The sequence below is a fragment of the Pinus tabuliformis genome, chromosome 7, assembly GCF_031772625.1.
Source record: "Pinus tabuliformis cultivar Carrire ecotype Pingquan chromosome 7, CPIR1, whole genome shotgun sequence".
Classification (NCBI taxonomy): domain Eukaryota; kingdom Viridiplantae; phylum Streptophyta; class Pinopsida; order Pinales; family Pinaceae; genus Pinus; species Pinus tabuliformis.
In genome coordinates, this window is record NC_142293.1 from 669,562,015 (window position 1) to 669,575,496 (window position 13,482).

Consider the following 13,482-nt stretch of genomic DNA (forward strand, 5'->3'; position numbering starts at 1 on the left):
ATTTAGGTTACTGGTGTTGATTTGTCTGTTTACCAGCATTCTGAGAAGTTTGGGGTGGCTCATTGGTTTGATTGTATAAGGGAGTGGTTGATTCACATTACTTGAATGTTTATTTGATGTTCTTGGATCCAGTCTGAAAATTAATAAGAATGGTCCTTGAAAGAAAAGAAGTAGGGGGTTGTAGCTCCCTTCCAGGAGAGACTGGAAAACGAGAGAGATTGTAGCTCTCTACAGTTGCAACCTGCGTACTGGTAAAGGACTGCACCAGTACAAAATCATTGTAAAAGGAGTTTCTAATTGAAAGAAGATAGAGACATATTGCAGCAGGTGGTTTTCACCCACATTGGGTTTCCACCTTATATCTGGTGTTCTTTGGTGTGACTATCTGTTTTTCTTGTTTATGCTCATTATTTTATACAATATCTGAAGAATAATTCAAAGTATAAATATATTGAAAAGAATTTGATAATACTGATTCACCCCCCCCTCTCAGTATTATTTCCAACATGTCTTTCTTTTTGGACTTTCCACACTTCCCTTTCCTCAACTTCTTGGTTCTTGTAATGAGGACTTGAGACCTTTCATTTGATTCAATATCATCCTTGGCCTTGATCCTAGATTCTTCCAAGAGCCCATAATTCATCAAAGGGTGTAGTATCCTTCTTTGAATAGATGCTAGTTGCAAAACTACTCCAATCAGGTGGCAAAGCATTCAGTACACAAAGAGTCATTTCAAAGTCGGAAACAATCTCCCCAAGCCCTTGCAACTAGTCTCTTATTTGTGAGATCTTCATCAAATAGGGTGGCCATGTCTCCATCCTTTGATTTCCTTATTCTATATAGGTGAATCCTCAAAGAAATCTTTTGACCTTGTGTACTTATAGAGTACAACTTCAACTTATCATACATAGCCTTTGATGTCTTCAAATCAGCGACAAAGGGAATAAGATGACCTTTATTGATTCCACAATGATTCTTTGTGCTCTTACTTCCCCCCTCTTGTACTTCGTTAACTCTGCAGTCTTTCTTTGCTAGGTTCAACTACTTCTCCAAGGACATACTCCATGACTTCATGCTTTGTGAGTGCCAAGTCAATCCTTTTCTTCCAAGCTAGGAAGTTTGTTGATCCAACAAGCTTGTTGCTTTCCTTGCAAAATGTAGCCATATGATCTGTAGATTGGGACATAGAAAACAATCTAACACTTACTTGTCAACCAAGAGTCCTCCTTCTTGATGATGCCTCCAACTATCTTGATGTTTTCAAGACCTCCAAGGAGACTTCAAAGATGCCCTAGATAGATGTCTTCTAGGATGCCTTCAACAATGATGTCTTCAAACAGCTTCAAAGAGTGAATGATGATATCAAGATCCCTTGATGCTTCCTCTTCTTCAAGATGATGCACTAGAGAATCTTCAACAAATACTTGTCCTTCCTTCCTTTAATGAGACCTTGATGATGAGGTCTTCTTCAACAAAAGCTTGATGTGGAAATCCTCCTTCTAGATCAATAGGTCTTCTTCTTCTTTCCTTATGTCCTTCTGCAAATGATTCCCCTTGACAAGCAAACCCTTCTTTGTGTCCTTTAAGTTCCCTACTCTTGTTCGCCTTAGTTCTAATACCATGTTGGAGAATGCAACATGGCAGCGATTAATTCAATTTATCCTAATTCCTTAATATTTGTTTGTGAAGTTTATTTATCTTCTTGTGTTTCTTTATTAGACATTTTCGTCAAACAAATATCAAGAACAAACAATAAAGGAAATGGACACAAAAATTAGGCTCCAAGCCAAGGCAAAACCCCTCTAAGGGGAAAACCCAGAAAATCTCCTCTTCTTATAGAATCTGCCTCAAATCAGCCCTTCCAAGTGTATTAGATCAACAAAGCTCAATCCCACTTCAACCTACTTCCAGCTTCAACTTCAACCCTGCAACTTTAACCTTGTAACTGCTGCAGAAACCCTAAGACAATTCTTCAAGAGATCTTCCTTTGAGGACCATACAGTGATACATTGTGATAACACTAGTTGTATAAGATTGTCTGAAGACCTAGTATTCCATGGAAAGACAAAGCATATCAACAAGAAGTATCACTACATTCAAAAGATAGTACAAGATGGTGTATTGTAGCTATAATACATCTCCACCGATGAGCAGGTAGCTGACATATTGACAAAATATCTTCCTAATAAGAAGCTTGTGTATTTGAGAGACAAGCTTGGTTTGGTTGATGTATCCTCCCTGGTTGAGAGGGAGAGATAGGCACATCATTCTTGTCTTCACTTGGGAAGACAGAATGGAGGATTGGGTAAGCATTTGGCATCTGATACTCTTTGAGGATGAGATAGGACATCCAAGATAAGAGTAGTTGTGGACCGATATTCTTTGAAGACTAGCTATCCAAGATAAGAATAGTCTTCCAGAAGGTCATACCTTGTGAAAATCTGGGTGGGGTATGTACCTTGAGAGACAATTATGATGGTGTTTATAAATCATTGGTCTCACCAGCATTGTGCTCTGATTTTGTGGAGAGATAGAGTTGTTAGTCAAGGCCTTGTTATATGACAATGCTAGTTGATATGATGCTAAACAGATGGGTTACCAATCCGACTCTTCTTATGAGATCTCTTCAGATTGAGAATGTCCATGTACCATTTATGAATACCTCCCTAGTTAAGAGGGAGTGTTGAAAAATGTGTAACTAGGTTCGGTCTTCATAAATATGAAATGTACTTTTGATTCTTGTATATTGTAAAATGAAAGAAAATTATTATTATTATTGGAGCATGGGTTTCATGCTCAAAGTCTTTTATTTTATAGGTCAAGCACCAATGAGTGATTCTAGGGTTTGTCCTAGGTCAAGAAGTCAAAAGAGTCATTGTCATAAGTTGAAGACCCCATCGGGCACATTGTAACTTGTAAAGAAAATTATTTTTGTCATTAAAAGTGTCAAAATACCCTTCAAGACCAAGTCGGCCTAGCAGCTGGGAAGTCAACCTATTTTGAGGAGTCGCATCCACCTTGAGAAGCCTATGTAAAGGAGGGAACTCAACCTTCTTGAGACACCCATCACTCACTCATTCAAGCAAAGGAGAAGAGCAATAAGGCAAGTGAAGAAGGAAGAAGACGAAGAAAGATTGTTTTTGGGTTAATTCTCTCTCACACGTGCAAAGAAGAGAAGCTAGGGTTTGCAGCTTCAAGGTCGAAATTCTCTATCTGCTGGAAGAGGATCAAATCTGTTGGAAGAAGGGTCTACTAGGTCACCTACTAGCCCTAGACAAGGAAGCAAGGCAAGCGAAGTTGTTGGGAGGCCTTGGAAGGCTAATTTGCTCACACACGTGTGGATGCAGTAGCAGTTGCAGGGGGCTGAAAATTTCAGACCTGCAGTAGAGGCCAAAATTCTGAAGCTAGGGGTCGAAGTTGTGCTGCTAGAAGAGATTTGACTGGGTTTGACTTGGACAAGGGAAGCACATCATTCAGAAAGGTTGGACTTGGTCTTGGAGGGTATTGATCTTGGTCTAGAGGTCTTGGAATTCGTCAATTGAAGAATCTATAAGAAGAGGAGATTTTGCGGGTTTTCCTCTCAAGTGGAGAGATTTTGGCCCCGGCTTGCAGCCTACATTTTGTGTTCTGTTGTTGTGTGTGTACTATTTTTCTTGTTTTGCCCTTTAGATTTCTCAACACCTTGTCAGGTTGAGGTTCTCCCTTTTTCCGCAGGTTTAAGAACTCCCTTTTCCAGGATGATGGTCTCTCTCTTCAAAGCATTAGGGACACTTCCTCTAGCAGAAGACTTCAGCTTCTTGCCAGATTTGGAAGACTTCAGGGAACAGCACTAAACGTTCCAGGTTGAGACCCCAATGGTCTCCCTTTTCAAAGCAATAGGGAGCACTTCCTCCGGCATAAGACTTTAGCTTCTAACCAGAATTGGAAGATTTCCAGGAGCTGCACTAAGCGTTCCAGTGTTGGTGGTCATCCTTAAAACATCAACAGTTGAGAACTCGAGTTCTCCCACCTTGTAACATCATCTCGGAGGGCACATTTAGCCTATTGTTGTCATGCATTTTTATATTTTTGTATTACAACTCTCTTCTTGGACTCGAATAAACCCCTTCGTGTTAAGGTGGGGAATGTTGGACACCTAATCCGCTAAAGGTTATGGTGTGGAATGTGAACAATCATCGGAGTCCAAGAGACCACTTGGTATATGGAAACCAAGGGTCACAACAATGTATTATAAATGTATATCTTGTGAATAGTAAATGCAATTCACGATTATCTTATCTCCTACTTATTCCATGTGTGTATTTAACAACCACATAAAAAGAGTGTGCTCCCAAAAGAAGTTCCCCCTGCATGTCATAAATTCATTAAATCAGCCTAAAAACACTCCATATTAGCACCATGCTCCTGTTTATCAACAGCAACGTTAACATGAACAAAGAGAAGTCGACTTATGCCAAATAAATACCATGAGGAATATACCTTTATGCCAACATGCATGACGATAATATTTACCCAACATAACCATAAAAACAGGATCTTCAATATGCCAAAAATAAGACAAAGAAAGCTTCATAAAATCAAGTTGGATGAGATAAAGCGCCCCCAACTGGAAATAAGATCAGTTACATCCCAAAAAATAAATAGCATCCAAAGGAGCCTTTGGAAAGCACTTTAATGTTATCCGTCATATCTTCCACAACCCACTCAAAACTACCCAAAATCAGCACCTCCAATTAGTAAATAATAAACCATATGAAAAGTGTTAATCGGGGAGTTTTCCCCTGTCCAAATATGGCATGCATAGCAGTCCAAAAAAGCACTTTGAAAGGATTAATAATGCATCCCCCCTTTAGTTTCCTTTTGATTACAACTCCTTTTCTTTCTTGAATGTGACCTTATTACCTGCATTTGGAAGCAACAGCTGGAGATACAGGTACAGGGGTTCCAACTCGCACAATATTTAGCCCTGTATCAGCAGTTTTTCCACCATGTTGTCTACAGATGGATTTAAAAGTGCTGTCACCAGCATTTTTCACCTCTTATGGCAGCTATACATATCAGTTTAGAAAGAAAACTAGTCCTTCCTGCACATGGGGGATATTGGATGACCAAGGTGCTCGCAGTGTATTTAATCCTAAGGTAATAACTCTTTTCTGAGAACTGTCAAAAAATCTTTTAAATGGATTTTTATGCAAATCCTCTTCTGCATCAATTTGCCTTAACTTGAGGTAGAAACTTGCATCAGATAGCTGTGAGCCCCCATTTCCAATCAAAATATCACCACTGTAGAAATCTGAGGCAATGAACAGAAGTCCATCTATATCAACCTATTTTCATCACTTGTGGAAATTAATCTACTTTCATTCATTTTTGCACACTGGCAATCCTAATATGAAGATTTCATTCATAACCAAGGCATTTATCCTACTGATGGCTAGACACAAATAGAATCCTGCTTCTACATCTATTACAAAAACCAATCACCTGCATAACATTTTGCTTCAAATATCTCCTGGCAGATGAGACAAATTATTGCCAAAGTTCAAAGATGTGTTTTGCTTAAAAGAAGCTATATTCCAATTAGTACAACAAGAGAAATCAAAGGATAAATGCAGATGTTCAGTCTAGATATGTTTGACACATAAAAAGCACATCAAATGGATGCAAAAAGAGACATAATAGATTATTTTCATCAACTGACATATGAGATTACCATGCAATGAGGCTGAGTTTTGCATCCACCCATCCATATCTTGGTCCACAGGTTGCTGCTTCATCCCATAATCTCTTTAGAGGCCGCTTTACACGAGGTGATATTTCCCTCCATGCTACCAACCATGAAACATTCCTCCCTCTATGAAGATTGAAACACCCCATATGTCAAAAAGTATGAAATGATAATAATTCCATCAAAGGTAATAAATGAGGCCATTGCCTCCTTTGTTACATCATGAACAAATACAAACATATGCTTTATTATTCATGTGAACCTTACATGTAAGAATGATATCACAATTGCTATGTTTATAGAGGGAAAGCTATGCTAAGACATAGCAGTTCAACCAAATACCAGGCCTACTTTTCAAATTGCAAGCTTAAACAGAATAATATACATTTGCATCGTAATACAGAAAGGAGTTAACACGGATCTGATGGCTCTCCTCACCTATGCAAGGAAGGATAGTTTGTAAGCTCAAAATTTGGCCTGACGATTTAACTTGTATGATGTGTTCATCAATGAAATATAAGATGATACATATTCTATAATTATATATATATTATATATATATATATGATAATGAGCATAAAGAACAAATTGTCAAGAGCCTTTCATATTGTACTTGTAGTCCCCCCGTTAAAACCAGAAAATGCAAAAAATCAATCTGCATTCTTTCAGCAGCATTGCACCGAGACAAATTGTCAAGAGACTTTCATATTGTACTTGTATTCCCTCCTGTTAAAACCATAAAATGCAAAAAACCAATCTGCATTTTTTCAGCAGCATTGCACCGGGACATGTGTTTTTGGTGACTCGCTTTTCTTTCACATGTTTGGAGGATGTTCACATCTTTTAAGGCATCTTCAATGGTTAAGTTCACACATTTGGAGAATGGTTTGTACATGTGGCAAAGATTCACATTTTGAAACATTTACCTACATATTGAGGGTTATCCCGAAGCAAAGTTGTTGGGCAAAGTGTTGTCATTGATGTCAAAGGAGTATCAAGCTCAGGAGGAACTTAATGGTTGTCATGGATGTAAAACAGTCACAGATGTGTGTTTGATGTTTGCAGATGTTTGATGAGTATTTGAGGTTTGCAGATCTTTGGAATCTTTGAAGGCATCTTGGTTGCAGTGGATGACCTATCTTTGAAGGAATTTTGGTTGCATTGGATCAGCTCAAAGACTCCTGCAAAGTGCAGAGTTGTATATGTTGAAAATGTAACTGGGTTCAGTCTTCATAATTATCATTGTACTTGTATCAATATGTATTTCATGTAAAAGCAAAAAGAAGAAAAAGAAATTTATTATTATTAATATTTTATTTTCTAGTCAAAGCATGTTCTTCATGTCCTCCTGGACAAGTCAGCCTAGAAGAGGCAGCTATTTGACCCTCCTGAACAGCTATAAATACAAGACAGTTCGGCCTCTTGGACGGTCATTTCACTCATCTCACAACATCAATTTCTATGCAAAAGAAGGAGAAAAATCAGCTGAAGTCAAAGGACAGAGAAAATATGCCCTAGTTCTTCTCAAACGTGCGAATTCTTCTGAGGTGCTGCAGGCCTGAAATTTCATGGGGGGCAAAATTATAGGAGCCGAAATCTCAGGGAGATTGAAATTTCAGGAGTTGACCAGATTTCAGAAGTTTGACCAATGTTGACTTTGACTTATTGAAGAAACATGAAAGAGGGTTGGATTTGGATCTTTGTGGCAGTCTTGGTCTTGGCCTTGGGTCTTGGATATCTCACTTCGATCTAATTCTAAAAGAAGAGGATTTTCTGGGTTTCCCCCTTGTGGGTTTTTTGCCCGGGCTAGGAGCCTAATTTCTTGTGATCTTCATGTTATATACTTTTGGTTATTGCTTGATGAAGTAGAAAACATAAAATTTAATAAGAAGCCAACAAACACTCACAGGTAATTATCAAGACAGAGAAATCTACCCTAATCTACAAGCATCTTGATTTCTCAACAGTATAGCCCTCTGAGAGACCTTTCCAATGGTATATGGCACTTGGAAAATCTCCCAAGGATCAAGGAGAAAAGGCCTTTTGAAGTTTGGCTGTCAGTTAAGGCGACGGAATCCGATCCATTATGGCCTTATTGTTTTGCAAAGGAACCGGACCTTCATGGGACACAGTTCGGACTGAATAGGGAGAGCGCAAGGAGAAACGTCCCAAACCCTCGAACCCCGAATAGACATGGGATTCGGAACCCCAAACAGACGTGGGATTCAGGCTATTTGGGGCCGAACTACTCTGGAGTATTCGGTGTTCGACTTGGGGCCCTGTTAGGCTATTCAGGGATGCAAGTGCAGAAAATCCCCTAACCCGAATTCCCGAATTGCTCTGAACCAGGCTAAAAGCTTTGTTTTACAATGTTTTAAGTTGTTCGACCATTAGGCCATAAAAATATTTACAAAGGAAAATCAAGAAAAAACTCCCAAACCCAGACCTCTTCCCGCTCTATAGGTTTGATCACATGGCAGAGTGATGTGGTGCATAAGTGACAGGTGGCAGAATCTGACAGTGATGAGGTGGCAGTCTCGATTGCTTGAAATTAAATTTGATGGCTGGTGTTTCGTCTCGATGGCTTGAAATTAAATTTGATGGCTGGTGTTTCGTCTGATTTCAAATTTGGTCCGCAACTAACATGAATCTGAAACAAAGAAACCAGCGAAGCTCAAAAGGCATGATCTGAAGCGATTCGAATTCTGATTTTGTCAATGCAAAAAGACACGATTGAGGCTGATATAAAACTAAGGCTTTAAAGTGTAACATAACTTTTTTGTTTGTATTCTGAAGAAATAAGCAGTGCCGAGTGTGAGGGAATGCAACAGAGAGTAAGATAGAGTGCCTCTGGAGAGAAGAAGGTTGAGAGCAATGTGTAGCTATGAGAGAGAGCTGCTAGTATGCAGGTTGAGAGAGCAGGCTAAGTGTAGGCCTAAGATGCTATTAGAGAAGGTTGAGAGTTGAGTGAGCTGAGTGGAGAAGAAAGCTGTTGAGGAGAACAGAGAGTCCAGTGTTGATTGTGAATTGAAATCAGGTTGAAGTTTTGAACAAGAGCCAAAGCAGAGAGCTACAAGTTCTCTCTATAGTTTTATTTCCGTTGCACATATAAATTTCTGGAAGTAAAAATACTAGTGATTTTATTTTGCAACAATTCAGAATTTATTTGGATAATAAAATAAATTTCTAGGAATAAAAATTGTTGCGAGAAAATAGATCTAAGTTGGTATTAGGAGATTTAACAAAATTAACATGTAGGTTTTATGCTTAACTTGTATAATGTTGCAAAAATAAAGTTAGGGTACATGGTTAAGGGCAAAATAAGATGTTTAATAGTAGATAATCACCAAACATTTACAACAAGCCATAAATAAAAAACAAAAAAACAAAAAACAAAAAAAACTTATCTAGAAGCTCACACTGATGGAAACCAAAACAATGCAAAGTCGAATAATCAAATATTTAATAATGAAGCTAAGCAAAATGAAAGTAAATACAAGCATCAATAATCTTACTAATAAATAGATTTCTAAAAAAACCTTTGAAACACCTTCCAAGTTCAAACCCAAGATGGTTCTAAATCTTAAAATGAGGACATCAGTTATTATTGATAGGCTCATATACTTCGGAACGGTTGGACCAATGTGCTATATTCCTATAATTCCATGATTTACTAGCATGACACACCTTACCATAACGTTATTAAACTACAATTGGGGCTTTGGCCAATACAAAATGTATTAGATTACTGCATCATACATCTAGGGAAGGGATTATAATATATTAGGTTTGTTAATGCTTTTTGACCTAAAGTTATAAATAGTTAACCACAGCCTCGGCGAGGCTATAAGTCAATTTCAAGTTACAGAGGTGGTTAACCTGGATTGAAGATGACTATATCATTTGGATTATTGCATGCACATTCTAGATGATATAATAAAACTTCTTATTCTAATTTCTAGGTGATTATTAGAGGCACAAACCAAAAATTGGAAAGCATTTGAACAAATATTTTGTCGTAATCACATCAGAACGATCCTCTACTTTGTGCAAATACTCTATTAAGATATTTGTTCTATGGATTTTACTCTGATTGAAAAAAAAGATGATCATAACATTCAAGGGAATAAGGACTAAGTTTTGAGTCTAGCCCGTGGCAACATGATCAGGAGTATTATCCTCCCTACCCAAGTTCAATTCCCACAAGTGACATGTTGAACTTTTAAATGAGTATATTGTTGGCAAAGCCTCAAGCGTCTGTATAATCCAGTTTACCCTGGGTACCATTCTTAGAATGAGGGGAAGTGCCCAATGGTTTCCCCGAGAAGTGTAATTCACAGAAATATATATATATATATATATATAGAGAGAGAGAGAGAGAGAGAGAGAGAGAGAGCTCTTAAATGAGTATATCGTTAACAAAGCCTCAAGCTTCCATATAATCTGGCTTACCCCAGGTACTATCCTCATGCTTCACCTCTCTATACAAAATTTGTTGACGAGAGAAGTTGTTTGTCTTTGATTTGTCTTTTTTGTCAATTTTTTCAAGGCATTGTTACAATGCCAAAATTAGCACACTGTATAAATATAATGTTTCATTCATGATCTTCCTAATCAAAGATGAGCGATGAATTTATTTTTAGTAAATCCAGTTTTTTGTACTAAAAGAAATTTGTAGTGCAAAGCAACAGTGATTAAGCTTGGTAATAGACAACTATGTAGTTGACTGTATGAGATGTTAAATTTACTAGATGGAGGTCAGTTAGCTTACCTAACGTGCTTTTCACCTAGTTAGAGAGTAAACTCAATGCCATACCAAGAAGCATGGACACAGCAGAGGCTGACATCATTGGAATATCTCATCTCTTCATCTTATCAGTCACCTTGTCCATTCCATATTTTAGCGATATGTTGGGGAGGATATCAATATGCCAATGAAAGGCGAGTATCACATATTCAGTGCCACCGTGGTCCACAGGCATTCTCTATAGCATTCAATTTAGGTTCTTCCTTGCTAAAAATGAACTCCACAGATGCCTACATAAACAGAGCCCTAGAAGTTTCTCATTTTTTCTAAGTACAAAAATGTGCTATATTTATAAGTCGGTCAGGAATAAAATGCCAGAGTATGTACATTTTGAACCTTGATCATGCATTGAAGAAATGAATAAAACAGGGTCTTAAATAGACATCAATTACACAACATATGCCTACAGTATCCCACATAAAGAAATTCCATTGAGGAGAACATGTATTTCCTTGAACCTTCTTTGTATAGTTGCGGTGTAGGGTAGTTTTCCTTCTGCAGCATGTCTCCTTTCAGCACACTCGAGACATCGTCGATTGCTCTTTGCATTCTATGAAGGTCTTGTTTCAAAAAAGGCCAACCAACCTTCCATTTGATTAAGGCTTCAAGTTCAAGTTTAATAAGCATAATCCAGTATGATTATCTTGTACCATCAGCTATTACTCTCATTTCTAACTAATGCAAAGCTAATGTATTGCGAACAAGGTCATCTGCCATCTGATCAGTTAGCCAGGCTAAGGGTTAGCACAATGTAGTATATTTGAATACATTAATGCCCCACAAGTCAATCGTATTGTTAATGAGATCATCTGTCATCTGATCAGTTAGCCAGGGTAGGGTTTAGCAAAAGGTGGTATATTTGAATACTTTAAAGCCCCAAGAGATTTCATTCATTGTGTATGAGTTCCAGAATGTTTCACTTTCATTCCAAATTAAAAGCAAGGTCACGAACATGTGCATTTAAAGAGCGGTACATCCATGTAGAATTATCTACCTTATAGGGCATGCCAGTAACAGAACTTTTTATTATGAAACTGGTATTTATAGAAACCATTCAGATTACATGTAAGTCAATAACATTTGACCGTTTGCCACTAATTACCACTTGTTCTTAATTAGTCTATCTTTCAGTTCTCCCAGTGTACATGGATTCACAATCACAGTGCCTTTTTTGTTTAAGAAAACCGATACTGATATTACTGGAAGCCTGAAGGAATAGAGGATGTAAAAGGTCATCATCACATCAAAATAGCATGCCCCTACCCATCTAAGCAAGTAGGGCAAGAGCATGAGATCTAACTCCCATAACTAACGCATCACAATCTTTTCGTAAGGAATTCAAATGCGCTGAGCCACATTATTCATAATCTAGGATCAAGAACTCCTAAATTTTTGTGTTATTCTTTCGTTTAGCAAATCTTCGGATGTTCTGGTACATCTTTTTCGCCACAGGGAAGTATAATGTGACCGTTCTGATAACCAGCCAGATATTCCAAACAGGTTTGTAACGGCACCAAGGATAGAAAATTGCCTTGGATCAGTCTCTCGGCACAATGAGAATTAACACGACATGAGAATACTGTGTGACTAGAGAGTGAACCATTCCCAAATGACAAACAAGACCTAATGCCGTACCAGACAGAAAAGTGGTCTGTGAGTATGTATAAAAAGTCTCTGAAAAATGGGAAAGAAAAATAATTATTCATTTGAGCAAAGGGAAAACGGGGTTTATGGGACCAACACGAGTGTGAGTGAGGAGGCAGTAGCACATCTCATGTCAATCGTAATCACAATCAATCAATGCTTGAACAATTCACGGTTGTCTGTTATGCAAGAAAAATGCCTGCAATAGAGATTGCTGGCAAGCCACAACACAATGATAAAAATCCAATACAACAAACAGAAGAAGTGGGTGTTTATGGATTGACTTACATGCGTCTTTCACATGAAGGGTGTGATGTCTGGGAGGCCCAAGCTCCACTGGCATTGTTTGTCCATGATGATGATGACGCCATCTCTTATACAGAAATCATGTATCAACCTCATGCTATATCCAATACGTGTGTATAGCTCTCCCTAATTTCTCAACGCCAATCTTTCAATTGAACACCCCACGGTCTGTGCATAGATATACATGTGCTCTGGTTTGCTTTTCTTGCGTCTTCTGCGGTGGCCTTCTTGAAAGATGCGAATATTAAAAAGAGGGAGAATTTTGAAGCTTCAAAATAAACACGGGATTGAATTGTTGGTTGAAGTGGGGTTGGAGGAAGTGAGGTCAGTTCAATCGTTCGTGGATTCTTTCTATGGAAAGACATAAGCCAAACACAAAATAGTCGTGCCAAATAGAACTTTGGATGAGGGCGTTGAAAAGTTATATTGTTCTCTGTGTTTTGTTGGGAAGTGCTCGTCGTAAAGCTTTTGGCATTTTCTCTTACACTAGGGTTCTTATGAGATCTTTTATAAAGGAATAATGGCTCCTTGCATTTATATATATGAAGAATAACGGCATTTTGTTTGGATAACAATAATTAAGAATATGAATATAAGACCACCTCTTTGTACAACCTCCTCTTTGGACAAGACCATTCATAGTAACACTAATGAAAACGGTATTATGATTGCCTTTCATAATCAGTTGTTATTTTAATGTGAAATATTATATATTTATTGTTTTTTATATTATCTATTACATTATTCTTTTGTATGGATATTTTATTAATGAATAAATATAAGGTTTAATAATACACTTGAAATGGTAAATTGTTATATGTGTATTGAAATTGTAAATCGTTATATGTGTTTTAAGGATTTTTTTTTTGGGTGGGTTGGGAAAGTTTAGTTTTTTTAATAGTTAATTATTATTTTGTATTTTTGGAAAGTGGTTAATAGTTAATCTAGTTATTTTTTGGATGGCATGTCTAAGATTTTTATTATTAGATAAGAATTA

General features: G+C 37.6%; 1 long non-coding RNA gene across 1 annotated transcript; it reads right to left on the reverse strand.

Moving 5' to 3' along the window:
• Positions 1 to 5,705: 5,705 nt before the first annotated feature.
• Positions 5,706 to 12,997, reverse strand: LOC149249235 (uncharacterized). Its single transcript, XR_016265821.1, has 2 exons — positions 12,468 to 12,997; positions 5,706 to 5,854 (listed from the first exon to the last, which is right to left on the reverse strand). It is a non-coding gene; the product is annotated as an uncharacterized LOC149249235 (long non-coding RNA).
• Between the last annotated feature and the right edge of the window lie 485 nt (positions 12,998 to 13,482).